Below are 14,539 nucleotides of genomic sequence, written 5' to 3'. Positions count from 1 at the left end.
TTTTTTATTATTTTTCTGAACAGTTTTATCTTTCTTTGGATTTTTTTTCGGAGGGGGCAACGAAAACGATTCATTGTAAAGGGCTCAACAGGAGCAACAAAACAAAAAAAAAGAATTTATTGTTTGGGGCATTTCGGACAAACATGAGCATGATTGTCAATAGCTCTGTTGATCAGAGTGATGCTACTTTCTCCGTAGCAAATGAATCCACTGCAATGTACGCAGACTTGTTTTACTTCACGAAATCTCGTTTGTATATTTGGCACCATCTCCCTGCCCTCTGGTCCCGTTACTTCCGGTACAACAGATCTTCTGGCCATAATAGGGAGATTATCTAGGTCGTTACGAAACTGTGCAGCACTGTAGTTGTTAGGATGCCACCTAGTCATATGGCGATGCATTGTGTAGTTTCCGAAACTGTATTTTTTGTCGGTCCCTCTGGACAGTCTATCTTGACATATAAGGCAAGTTACGTATCTTGCATTTACTTTTTTCTGACCTTTGGGAATTTTAAAAAATTGCCAAATGAAGTTTTCTTTCCGGTGAGACGTCCTGGGCTCCTCAGGCAAAAAGTGCCTCTCTTCGTGCTCGTCGTCCTGTTCCTCTTCCTCCTCTTCTTGCTGAATTATAACTTTAGCAGGTGGTCCACTCTTCCTTGGATGTGGTGGAGGTGGTGGGGAAGCACCAGCTGAAGCTACTAAAGAAGCCATTGCTCACTGGTAACAAAGGGTCTTTCTCTCACAATGATGAAAGTCAGAGTGAGGAAAGAAGGAGGGATTTTCATCATTTGGGAAAAACAATAGTTCTCAACCAATGAAAAGTGTTCATTTTAGATTATATGACCTAGTCTTACATCATTAGGAAACCAAAAGTGAAATGAACCAATGAAAAGTGTTATTACCAAGTCACATGACCTGCTGTGTTTACGTTACGCGCTTTGCAGGGCCTCCCGGTTTGCTTCCAGAAACCTGCGCTTTGCGACTCGGTAAGCGTACCAGTTCGCTAACGTAGCACGTCATATGACGTATCACGCGACAACGCGAAACGTCATGCGGACGGGAGGCGTCACGATGTTGTTTTCTAACGCGGCAGTTGCGGTAAAGAAACGTTTACCGGCTCGCGATCTATTTCGCGGCATCAAGGTCAGCTAACGGGAAGCTTCCCGATTCGCGAAGCGGGAACGAAGAAAAAAAAATATTTTAAAAAAAAGTTATTAATAAACATATAAAATATATTTTTGGATTTAAAGAAGAATACATTTTACAGCTACAGATATTAGCTGTTAAAAAACCAATGAAATTCACTGAAAAAACCATAGGTTATAGACCATATATAGTTAGGAATTAGCATTTACAAAACCTTGAAAATTCACTGAAAAAAACATAGGTTATAGACCATATATAGTTAGGAATTAGCATTTAAAAAACCTTATTTTACTCACACAAAACCATTGAAATTCCATATATAGTTAGTTGCACTAACTATATATCGCGCACCCGCAATCCACTGCTGATGATGTCAAATATTACATCATTCATGACATGGTCAGTGACATCACTGATGACATCACTGATGACATCTCAAATGACATCACTGATGACATCTCACTTGACATCAATGATCACATCACTGATGATATCATTCATGTGATAATACAATGCATCTCCTCACACTCTAATATAACCTCCGTTACACCCAGTGTTAAATAGAGAGTATCATTTTTGAAACCATTGACACACCAATACTAGTTACTACATACGCACTCACTGATTCCTATGTCTACACACACATTCACTCATACAATCATTCATACATACAATCACTCATCTTTACAACACTATCATATGCACTCATACACCTATACAGACACTCACACTCTGCCACTCATCCATGGAGTTACTCACACACCTAGTCAGTCCTGAAAAGAATCAATCACACTTCCATTTTCTCATCTATACAGTTAAACACAGAACACCTTACATTTTTGAAACATATACTAACACATAGTTACTCTCTTATAGAATCACTGATACAAGTACACATTGATCTGCACAGAGTCACACACCTCCCAGCCAGCCATACACACACTCAGTCTCCCATACAAATACTTGTGCAACCAATCAATAACCCATATAGCTACTTATATAGCTACTGATCAACACATGCAGCAGCTTGCACAACAACAGACATACTGATGCACACTTTCAGACAGTTTAGTCACTAACCCGTGCATTCAGTAAGACGCATTTAATCACTCACTCATACAGTCAATCACGCACCTACTAAAACCTTCATTCAGACACTTATACATCCACTCATTCTTCAATATGTAAAACATATTTAAACTTTACAGAAACACATAATCACTGGATGTTGTCATCAGTGATGTCATCAGTGATGTCACTGACCATGTCATGAATGATGTAATATGTGACATCATCAGCAGTGGATTGCGGGTGCGCGATATATAGTTAGTGCAACTAACTATATATGCAATTTCAATTGTTTTGTGTGAGTAAAATAAGGGTTTTTAAATGCTAATTCCTAACTATATATGGTCTATAACCTATGTTTTTTTCAGTGAATTTTCAAGGTTTTGTAAATGCTAATTCCTAACTATATATGGTCTATAACCTATGGTTTTTTCAGTGAATATATATATATATATATATATATACACACATCCTTTCATTGTCTGAATATCCGTCATTAGCATGCATGTCTTTACCATGCATGTTTTACAACATGCTGACCTTTACAACATATTTTACTACATTGTGGTTCTTTACCACATATGGAACGTGGTTGTGACTGATATTCTAGCTATAGCTATATGTATAGCTGATATTCTAAATATATATGCATAGCTGATATTCTATGAAAGGTGGCAGCAGAACCTGTTGACATTAAAATTACATTGAAAATGAATCTGCAGTCCTGTGGGGGCGTCAGGGCCTCGCTTCCTCGGGACTGTTTCTTCTCTGGTTTCGTTATACTGATTTGTGCAAAGATTTAAAAATGCAGACACTATACATTGCTCCTGATCAGGTACTTTTGGATATAAAATGTGGGTGTGACCTGCCAAGATTATGTCATGGGATGCTTAGGGAGGTTGTTCTCCTCAGGTTCTAATCGATGGAACTCGAAAGGGGCACTGGGTCAGTGAGGTCCTCGGTGCAAAGGGCTCTAGGGGGGCAGGGGCTGTTTTCTCTTATCCCCTTCGTTGAAGAACTGGACAAGGGTATTAAGCACTCTGCTTTGTTGGGGTGGCGGGTAGTTGTAAATCCGTCAAGCAGGGAGGAGGGTGGGAGGGGAAAGGTGGTTCATGGGAGTTGTTATATGTTTCACTGTTTTTATATACAGGGCACTGATCATCGAAATGTATACAAGGTACAGTTTTATGGGCATACTGAATTGGGGTTGGTTTGACACACTGCACTACTCGTGGCGATAGAGACAAGTTCGACACACTCTGGAGTGGGTACTGATGGGCCCCCGAGGTCCCCGGTGACTCCCTTAACATTGATTACCTGGAATGTACACGGTCTGGGTGATAAGATAAAAAGGGGGTTGGTGCTGCAGTATCTGAGGTGAAATGCACCAGCGGTGGCATTATTACAAGAGACGCACCTGATGGGTTTGGCGTGTAGAGCTATGGATCCCTGGTGATACAAAATGATGGTACATTCAGAGTTTTCCTCAGGCTCCAGGGGCGTGGGCATATTGGTGCGTAAACAGTTCCCGCTGATTGTACAACACACTTGGACAGATGACATGGGGCGTTTTGCAGCCATATCATGTCAGTGGGAGGGGAAGCGTTTTAATATTGTGTCAGTGTACATTCCCCCCCGCCCTCCAAGCTGTGGCCTTCCCGGCACTTAGCACATTCCTATTGAGTCTACCGGAGGGGGAGCTGCTTTTAGGAGGCGATTTTAACACAGTACTAGATGGCGTCAGGGACCGCCACCCCCACAGGACAAATTTAACAGGCGGTTCCCGTATGATTTTTTTTAAATGTTCTTTTTGTTTAAAGACTCGAAGGCACTGGTCTTATTAAATAAATAAATCATATTTATAAATTCTTTAGCAATAACATCTTTTCTGAAACAAAATGTACATACAAATGGAAATAAAAGCATTGATGTGCAAAATAAAAAAAGGATCTTTTAGGAATTAACATATTTACACCCATCAGAGAAGAAGAAAGATCAGAAAAGTGATTTTGACAGTTTTCAGGAACTATTTGGGAATGGACTTCTTTTTCTGGTTGACCCATTTCAGTTTTTCATTCAATTTAGTGCAGAATTGTTTTTTGTTTTACCTTTTCTGAGTTACGTTGCAAGAACTTCCCACGTCATAATGTAGCAGGGCCTTGGCTACGTACCACACTACTGGAAAAAGTATTGGAGGATAATCCCAGCGCATTAAGCAATTTATGAACCTGGTCATAGATGTCAATACCAAAATGGGACAGCACACCCAGTTTCCAATATAGTGCTCAGGATTGGGGACTGGTTCTTGCTAGCCCAATATTATGAATAAATCATCAGACCTGGAAACCGCCTGTTTCGGACATTGGCAATACTGACCATTCTCCATTACTACAGGGAGACACATACTGCTTTGTTCTTGGGACCCAACTCTTTTAAATGAGACCAGTACAATTGGTCATCCTAGGCACTTCATATCGCACCTTGCCTTGCACAGAGAAATGGCAACACGTCCACCTTTGTAGTCCTCACTTGAGGCATTTCTGCGCCTTAGCAGAAGGCACAGTTGTGGTTGGCAACGTGATGGAAGGCACAATTGTACAAACATTCACAGCGTGAAACTAGTTCATGAAACATCTGTGTGCGCCTTGCAGAGAATATTCTGATAGGTGCTTGTGTTTTCTAGGTGGCAATAACCTTCATCTATACGACTTATTAAGAGGTGTTTTCTGCTATGTGCAGAACATTTCTTAAAGCAAGGAAGTCACCTGTCTCTATATGGATGGTGCAAGATAGGTCTCTAGGTGGGTAGACTGTATAAAGAGGGGTCTGCAAACATTTATGTCAAGAAGGCGTTTCTCGTGTTCTACAGAAATCGTAAAGGCCATGCTTGATGCAGCTACATTTTCTAAAAACAATCTACAACCCTTTACAATATTTAAGAAACCAGGTGTGCACACTAGGAGGAGACATCTGCCAAACAAGCACAAACCACATTGGCAAGGTGTTGCAAAATCCCAGAATAAAGGGCAGGTAAACAAAACACCAAAGAATGGTGCAATGGGTGGAAGGTGCTTCCAGTTCAATGACCACTGTATATCTGCTTGGTCTTGTGCAAGGTTCCCACTGGGTTGTGGATGGTCAAATGGTCAAATGAGCTAAACAATATGTGGAGAAAAGAAACTGGCAACACTGGTACCCAAACTTCTCAAGGGTTGGCAACAACATCGTATACAATTACAATTCTGCCGGTTCACAAATGGATTTCGAATCTATTAAAACCCTCTTTCCCACAAAACGCAAATATTGACATTCCCAGCAAAGTATTCAAGAGCAACAGAACAGGATATAAGAATATATCATGATTACAGCTCATCAGAAAGAATCAGAAAAACAAGATTTTGGGGTAGGGCGGCTGGCTGCCCTAGTCCCATGTGCCCAAGAGCCACACAAAAACGCCTTCATACCACTGTTTATTCTATTTACAAAACATCATAAACAGTGCAAGGTATTAACAGTCCTTCTGTGCAATATACAAAAACCCAAACAACAACAAGATATGTATATAAAGTGCACAGGGAATGGAGAACATTTCTAGGGCAAAAAAAAACTACAACCTACAGGCACAGTAGTGGTTCAACTGAGATGGAGCAATTGCTCTCCTTTCGCCATCATCCAGACACGCCAACCTTGGTTAAAGCTTAGGGTCAGCCAATAGGCAGCAGTCCTGAGCGGCACAGGTAAGCGTGCCTTTTGTGCAAAAGGAGGACAGCAGGATGGCTTGTGGAAAACCTCAGGGATTTCCTGGGGCGCGTAAACAGTACTTTCTCCTGAGGTCGAGAGCAGCGACAGTCTGGCAAACACAATCACTTTATTTTTAACAAAAGTTTACCTCACCTCCCACTGCTCCCCAATAGTCTTCTTCTCCCCTTCAAGGGGTAGGTTAGTTAGTCTTTTAGCTCTATAGCTGAAAGTGGGACGGTTGGCCCATGTCCAAACTTGTGCTCCACAGACTTAAGTGCTCGTCACAGATATTAGTCTCTACTCCAGAGACCTGCTTGGCTCCACGACCCGACCTTCGATCTCCTTCATGTTTAAGACTCCCCGATAAAACTTGGGGGCCAAAGTGGCACACTCTTGTAGCTGGACCAAAAATGAGAATTTGAAAAAAAAATACATATCTTGATTTATCATAATAAATAAAACAAATCTAAAGCTCCAAAAACATTTCAATTAAGGTGTTAAAAAATTAAGCGTCCGTCAAGTTGATCAGGATGGGAGTTGCAGTGTGCTCAGACTTGGATGGGTTGGGTTAAGAGCTGCAGAGTGTAGCCATCTTTTTCTTCTTTTTTTTTTCGTGTACTTTTTTTTTACTTCAATAAACTCCTCTCCCCACAGTGAGCAGTAGCAGCATATTGGTTATGACCTGTTCAGCATGTTTCACGCAACATCATCCTCCACGCGAACCATTTGTCTGGAAGGATATGTCGAGCCATCCTGATTCGGGCAAATATGGATCTCATCTTCGGTGGTCTTCTGGTACACTGGATTGTCAAAGATGATGCTGTTGGTGTTCTTGAGCCGCCAGTTCTTCCACAGAAGGAAAGCGCTGAAGGCCCCCAGGCAGAGTACAGCGAGAGGGATAACTATGTAGAGGGCTGTATGCTGCCTTGCTTGCCTGTGCTGATGTCTGCTGCAACACCATTGGGAGCTTGGTGCGGCACAGTTTCGGTCAGTGGGGTGGTGGGCTCCAGATCCAATGCAGGGTTCCTCTTAGGCACGCTGGTGGCAGGAGCCCGAGTCGTAATCCTGGGAGTTTGGGTTGTGCTCCTGGTTGCTGGGGTAGTGGACCAGGGAATCGGCACTCTTGTGGTAACTAAACGAGCAACGGTGGACGTCCGCAAGGCACCGTTGGTGGCAGAGGGGGTGCTGGCCTTGGTAGAGGGGACAGCAGGTGGCACCGTCACGCAACTCCTCATATCTAGGGCTAGGTGCAGGTCATCGAGGCAGGCGCACGTGTACTTAGCGGACCTGGCAGTGATTCGTGGAGCAGGAAGGCAGAGGTACTCGCATCCGCATTTTGGGGAGAGCGCTGGTCTCGCACCAGTTCACACATGTTGGCTGCTTGAGGTTGTGATACAGAACGATATCCTCCAGAGACATCAGATGCTCAGAGACAGTCACAATATCGCCCCCAGTCAGTCTGTTTGCACTGAAAATTGATTTGGTATAACTTGCTGTTTCCCTCTGAGGCGGAAGCCGGAGGCCCTTGTGCTCTCTTGCACCTTTTTTGCACTGAAAACGATTGATTTTGCTAATTGTTTTTAGAATTGTATAATATTTTAACTGGAGCGTTTTTAACCTCCCTGACATCCCTATAGCGAGATCAATTCGCTGGGCACACCCTTTCCCAAAGCGTCGATCCACTGAGGCGCTGGGAACATTGTAAGACAACTTTGGCAGCCATCTTTGATTGGGCAGGCTCGCCGGAGAGCTCGACGCCCCTCCCGCCCTCCCAGGGTATTTAACAGAGCATTATTCGGCTCCGCGAGGTATAACTTGCTGTTTCCCTCTGAGGCGGAAGCCGGAGGCCCTTGTGCTCTCTTGCACCTTTTTTGCACTGAAAACGATTGATTTTGCTAATTGTTTTTAGAATTGTATAATATTTTAACTGGAGCGTTTTTAACCTCCCTGACATCCCTATAGCGAGATCAATTCGCTGGGCACACCCTTTCCCAAAGCGTCGATCCACTGAGGCGCTGGGAACATTGTAAGACAACTTTGGCAGCCATCTTTGATTGGGCAGGCTCGCCGGAGAGCTCGACGCCCCTCCCGCCCTCCCAGGGTATTTAACAGAGCATTGTTCGGCTCCGCGAGGTATAACTTGCTGTTTCCCTCTGAGGCGGAAGCCGGAGGCCCTTGTGCTCTCTTGCACCTTTTTTGCACTGAAAACGATTGATTTTGCTAATTGTTTTTAGAATTGTATAATATTTTAACTGGAGCGTTTTTAACCTCCCTGACATCCCTATAGCGAGATCAATTCGCTGGGCACACCCTTTCCCAAAGCGTCGATCCACTGAGGCGCTGGGAACATTGTAAGACAACTTTGGCAGCCATCTTTGATTGGGCAGGCTCGCCGGAGAGCTCGACGCCCCTCCCGCCCTCCCAGGGTATTTAACAGAGCATTATTCGGCTCCGCGAGGTATAACTTGCTGTTTCCCTCTGAGGCGGAAGCCGGAGGCCCTTGTGCTCTCTTGCACCTTTTTTGCACTGAAAACGATTGATTTTGCTAATTGTTTTTAGAATTGTATAATATTTTAACTGGAGCATTTTTAACCTCCCTGACATCCCTATAGCGAGATCAATTCGCTGGGCACACCCTTTCCCAAAGCGTCGATCCACTGAGGCGCTGGGAACATTGTAAGACAACTTTGGCAGCCATCTTTGATTGGGCAGGCTCGCCAGAGAGCTCGACGCCCCTCCCGCCCTCCCAGGGTATTTAACAGAGCATTATTCGGCTCCGCGAGGTATAACTTGCTGTTTCCCTCTGAGGCGGAAGCCGGAGGCCCTTGTGCTCTCTTGCACCTTTTTTGCACTGAAAACGATTGATTTTGCTAATTGTTTTTAGAATTGTATAATATTTTAACTGGAGCGTTTTTAACCTCCCTGACATCCCTATAGCGAGATCAATTCGCTGGGCACACCCTTTCCCAAAGCGTCGATCCACTGAGGCGCTGGGAACATTGTAAGACAACTTTGGCAGCCATCTTTGATTGGGCAGGCTCGCCGGAGAGCTCGACGCCCCTCCCGCCCTCCCAGGGTATTTAACAGAGCATTATTCGGCTCCGCGAGGTATAACTTGCTGTTTCCCTCTGAGGCGGAAGCCGGAGGCCCTTGTGCTCTCTTGCACCTTTTTTGCACTGAAAACGATTGATTTTGCTAATTGTTTTTAGAATTGTATAATATTTTAACTGGAGCGTTTTTAACCTCCCTGACATCCCTATAGCGAGATCAATTCGCTGGGCACACCCTTTCCCAAAGCGTCGATCCACTGAGGCGCTGGGAACATTGTAAGACAACTTTGGCAGCCATCTTTGATTGGGCAGGCTCGCCGGAGAGCTCGACGCCCCTCCCACCCTCCTCCTGCCCCGCCCGTAGTATGTATAAAAATGACAGTGTCACCCGTCCGCGCAGCGGGCGGGCGCAGCGGGCGCGCCGGCGGCGCGCCAGAGGCGCGCCAGAGGCAAGCCCGTCTGCGCCCGTCCGCGCCGGGACCGGGCCTAGGGCCACAACCCCTGGCCCACTTCTTTCATATAACCGGTGTACACTGCTGGAGATTGCTCCCTCCCATGCCCCGCTCTGTACCAAATACGATTTCTCCACAATGTTACCAGAGATACAAACACAATGCCAACATTGTAACACTACACTCGCGTTCACGAACTCTGTCAACCTAGCTCAAAACCGTGGAGTCGAGAAAGACACTCATGTGACCATGGCGCTAATTAACGCGCGTTCCCTGAGCAAGCACTGTCAGGAAATAGCCGATCTCATCAGCGATCTCAATTTAGATGTTCTATACATCACAGAGACCTGGTCTGATGAGGCATCTGCCCCAGATTATGTCACGGCAGCTCCATCAGGCTTCAGTGCCTATCGGCAGGACAGGCCTAAAGGGAAAGGTGGTGGGCTAGCCATTATAGCGCGAGACCATTTGGAAGTACGCTTCTCGCCTATACCCATTACTTCATGTGAAGCCATGCATTTTAATATAAAGCTGTCCCCGACCTACAACTTCAAGGGAGTGCTCCTCTATAGACCCCCTGGGAACAGATCAGCATTCCTTGATAACCTTAGTAACATCACTGAGTTTATAGCTACAGAAGAATCTACCACTATTATGGGCGACTTCAATTTCTATCTGGAGCAAAGCAGCGATAAGGATACTATCTCCCTTACGTCCGACCTAGAAATTATGGGTCTTAGTCAACTGGTCACGACCTCTACCCATCAAGCAGGTCATACGCTAGATGGAATTTTCTCAAATGTGGAAGGTCTGTGCATAACCTCAGTTCTCCCCATGACATGGACTGACCACTCAGTCATTCTTAGCAGCCTTACCATCAAAGGCTTGCCGAGAAAAAAGGCTGTTCACACGAATAGTGGCACTTTTAAAGCATGGAAGGACATCAACTCCAATGACCTTACGATGTTGTTAAATAACACTATTCCGGATTTATCCACCGACCCTAATACCGCCACCAACCAATTCCAGAAATGGTTGGCCGAAGCTACCACTCAGCTGGCACCCACCAAATCTATCTCAAAGAACAGAAACCGGCCTAAAGCTCAGTGGTATACTAAAGATCTGAAAATTCAAAAACAACTAACTAGGAACAGAGAACGGCACTGGCGAAGAACTTATGATAGCGAAAATAAGGAAAAATATAAACAAGCTCTTGCTTCTTATAAAGCTATGATAGTAGCAGCAAAAAAACATTATTTCACCTCCAATATAGAGACCGCGAAAAATTCTAGCAGAGAGCTATATAACATTGCTAAAACCCTTTCTGGAAACACTCCAGATCCTAACCCCCCCCCATCACAAGCATTATGTGATGCCTTATCCGAGTTCTTTTTCAAAAAGGTCAATGACATCTACCAAGTGTTTAACTCTGACCCTGTTAGTGGTCCTGCTACGTCCTCAATGATCATACCGAAAAACACTATGACCAACTTCAAACCCCTCACCACGGATCAAGTTAAGAGCATAGTAAAATCGATCAAAGCTGGGTCAGCTCTGGATCCCTGCCCAACCTCGGTGATCGCAACCGTATCAGACACAGTCATTCCCATCATTACATATGTCTGTAATACTATACTGATATCTGGAATTTATCCAGACTCATTAAAAACACGCTGATTAAACCCCTGCTAAAAAAGCCTGGTCTAGATAAAGGTGAATTAAAAAACTACCGCCCTATCGCGAGTCTCCCTTTTCTAGCAAAAGTCACCGAAAAGGCCATGAACCACCAACTCTCAGAATTCATTGAGAGTCATAACCTGCTGGATGACACACAGTTCGGTTTCCGTAAATACCACGGAACGGAAACCGCTCTCATTAAGGCAGCGGATGACATAAGAGTCATCCGTGATCAGGGAGGAACAGCACTGCTCGTCCTTCTTGATCTCTCAGCGGCCTTCGACACGGTCGACCACAAGATCTTGGTCGACCGTGTCGAAAGGATGGGTATTCAGCTCACAGCCAAGGATCTCCTGGCCTCTTTTCTGGCCAACAGAACCCAGGCTGTCACCATGGGTCCTTTTCAATCAGCGGATCTGTCGTTGCCGTGTGGGGTTCCCCAAGGCTCATCCCTCAGTCCGACACTATTTAATATCTATGTGTCGGACCTTGCTAGTGTCATCAAAGCACACGGGATGGGCCTCACCTCATACGCTGACGACACCCAGCTGGTCTTGGCCATAAAGGGTAATGGACAGGAGGTGGCAGAAAGACTCCAAAGGGGGATGTTTGCTATCGGTGAGTGGATGGCAAGAAATTGCCTGAAGCTCAATTCCGATAAAACCGAGGTGGTGATCTTTGGCAACCTTTTGCCAGCCTGGTCGGCAGCTTGGTGGCCATCGGCTCTTGGTGCCCCTCCTACCCCCACCGCTAAGGTCAGAAACCTGGGAGTCACATTTGATGACAAGCTCAGTTTCATGGCCCATGCAAATAAGGTGGCAGCTAACGCCCATTTTAAGCTCAAAATAATAAAAAAGATTATCCCTTATTTACCAGATTCAGCAGCCAAGACGTTAGTCACCTCCCTGGTCCTGACATCGTTGGATTACTGCAACGGTCTATTGCTCAATGCACAAAGCAGAGTCACGAAAAAACTTCAGACTGTGCAGAATGCAGCGGCACGCATGCTATCCAAAAAACCCAAGTTTGCCCCCATCTCGGACACCTTGAAAGAGTACCACTGGCTATCCATCCAAAATAGGGCTAAATTCAAAGCGCTATGCATAGTCTATAAGACCCTGCAGGATCAAGGACCGTGCTTCCTCAAGAAGCTACTAATTCCCTACAACCCGTCCAGAACACTTCGCTCCTCCTCGCTTAACCAACTGGTGGTTCAACGAAGCAGAACAGTTTCATGGGGTGATCGCCGCTTTTCTATCGCAGCCCCCAAAATCTGGAACGCCTTACCGAACCACATTAAAATAAGCCCCACACTTCTTCAGTTCAGAAGGAAACTGAAGACGTGGTTATTCAGCCAGTAAACCCAGCTACCAACCTCCTGATCAGGGACAGACAGCATTGCTTATCAGCGCCGAGACGCCTACGGGTATTTGCATGCGCTCTACAAATGCTATTAAATAAATAAATAAATAAATAAATAAATAAATAAATAAATGTCGGTCCAGAATACTTTGTCCTCGAAAATAGTGAATGCAAATGGGTGTGCCAATTTTTCCTCATCCATAATTACAGTTTTTCTGTTCCCACCATTTGCATCAATACTGGACAGAGAGTGCAGTTTGGAGTCTACCCAGTACACGCGCTGATTGGCCATGTCTAAAGAGATGCCGTCTTGCACCAGAGTCATGCGGTCCACTCCGTTCAACCCTTCTTTCTCGATTTTGGCAGGGAAGCCCCAGTTGGTCCAATAAATGAATCCTTCAACGGGGTCCACCACGATGGCCCTGAGCCTGGCCAGCCCCTCCTTCAGCAGCGTCCTCCTCTTGGCGCCATTGGTGTTGGCCACGGAGATGGTTCTGATGTCGGAGTCGGTCCAGTAGATGTTGTCGTATATCCATTCCACGGCGATGCCGTCGGGCGCTTTGATTTCATGCTCGATCACAGTGGAATGGTGAGAGAAGTTGTTGGCTTTATCTAGGAAGGCACTGTATATCTTTTTCTGCGACAGTTCCGACCAGTAGATTTTATTGCTGACGATCTCCATGTCGAGAGCCACAATGTTTTTCAGCCGCGGGATCAGACTGGTGTACTCGCTGCGGTCTAACGTCATCTTCCGCACCTCGTGTCGGTTAGTAAAAAAGAGGTAGGCCACGGTGCCAATAGCCTTGCAGGTTTTGGACACCGGGTCGATCTGGTAACCCTTGTTGCAGGCACACTTGAAACTTCCCTCCAGGTTGATGCATATTTGGCTGCAGGTGTCGGGATTTTGGCACTTATCTATGTCTTCACAGCGCTTGCCGTCGAGAAGGCGAAAGCCAGGGGGGCACATGCACTCGTAGCCGATCTTTAGGTCCTTGCAGATGTGCGAGCAGCTGCCATTTCCTCCCAGGCATTTGTTCTCACCACACTCCTTCAGCGGTTCATCTGACCAGTCACGACAGTCTTTGTATTTGTTGCAGACTTGGTCCATGGAGATGCACTCCCCGCTGCGGCACTTGAACTTGTCTGCCCCCTCGCACTTGGTGACATTTGCACAGCCAATCTCATCACTGGAGTCCTTGCAATCATGGTCCTTGTCACACTGCCTGCTGCCATGGATGCAGGCACCGTCAGTGCACTGAAACTCATCGGGCCTGCAGGTCGCCTTCACACAATTTTCTTTGTCCGAGTGATCCTTGCAGTCGAAGCCCCCATCGCAATACCAGGTCATGTGGATGCACTCGCCGCTGCCGCAGTGGAACTCTAGTGGCGAGCACAGCTTCATCTCATGGGCTGCCGAAGTCTCGCCACAGTGTTCTGGCGACTCGTCAAAACCGTCATCGCAGTCATCGTCACCGTTGCAGGCCCACAGTTTAGGGATGCAGGAGCTGCTTTTCTGGCACTGGAAGTAGGCAGGACCGCAGGTGTGCGGGGGACAGCCTTCATCATCATTGCCATCATCACAGTCATGCTCCTCGTCACACAAAAACTGAAGAGAATCCCTCCCCGGCGACAGCGTAAGCCTTACGCCTTAAACAATGCGTGCTTAAAGAACACCAGCATGAGCAGGTTAAATTGCAGTTACAAGGTACCCGGCACACTGTGTATGAAGTTGGGGACAAGGCATGAAAGCTTTTAGCATGGTTGGACAGGAAGGAAAGAGCCCAGAAAACGATAGCACAGCTCCGTACTCCGTCTGGTGAAATAGTGACCACCCCGGAGGGCATAGTAGATGCCTTTGCTGGGTATTTTTAACAAGTATATACTTCTGACTCTCACATGACGACGGCAGAGGCACAAACCTACATCAAAGATATCAAAATGCCTGCTCTGTCAGCTGAAGCGGCTCTCTCACTGGAAGCTGATTTCACGACTGAGGAACTACAAACTGCCATCCACTCCCTGCAGTCAGGAAAGGCTGTGGGAC

General features: G+C 45.9%; 1 pseudogene; it reads right to left on the bottom strand.

Annotated features, from left to right (window-relative positions):
• Nucleotides 1-5,794: 5,794 nt before the first annotated feature.
• LOC144823693 (low-density lipoprotein receptor 1 pseudogene) lies at nucleotides 5,795-14,339 on the bottom strand (annotated as a pseudogene).
• Nucleotides 14,340-14,539: the final 200 nt, after the last annotated feature.

This window comes from Lissotriton helveticus, chromosome 3_1, assembly GCF_964261635.1.
Source record: "Lissotriton helveticus chromosome 3_1, aLisHel1.1, whole genome shotgun sequence".
In the NCBI taxonomy this organism is placed as follows: Eukaryota; Metazoa; Chordata; class Amphibia; order Caudata; family Salamandridae; genus Lissotriton; species Lissotriton helveticus.
This window is presented reverse-complemented; position numbering and strand designations above follow the sequence as displayed.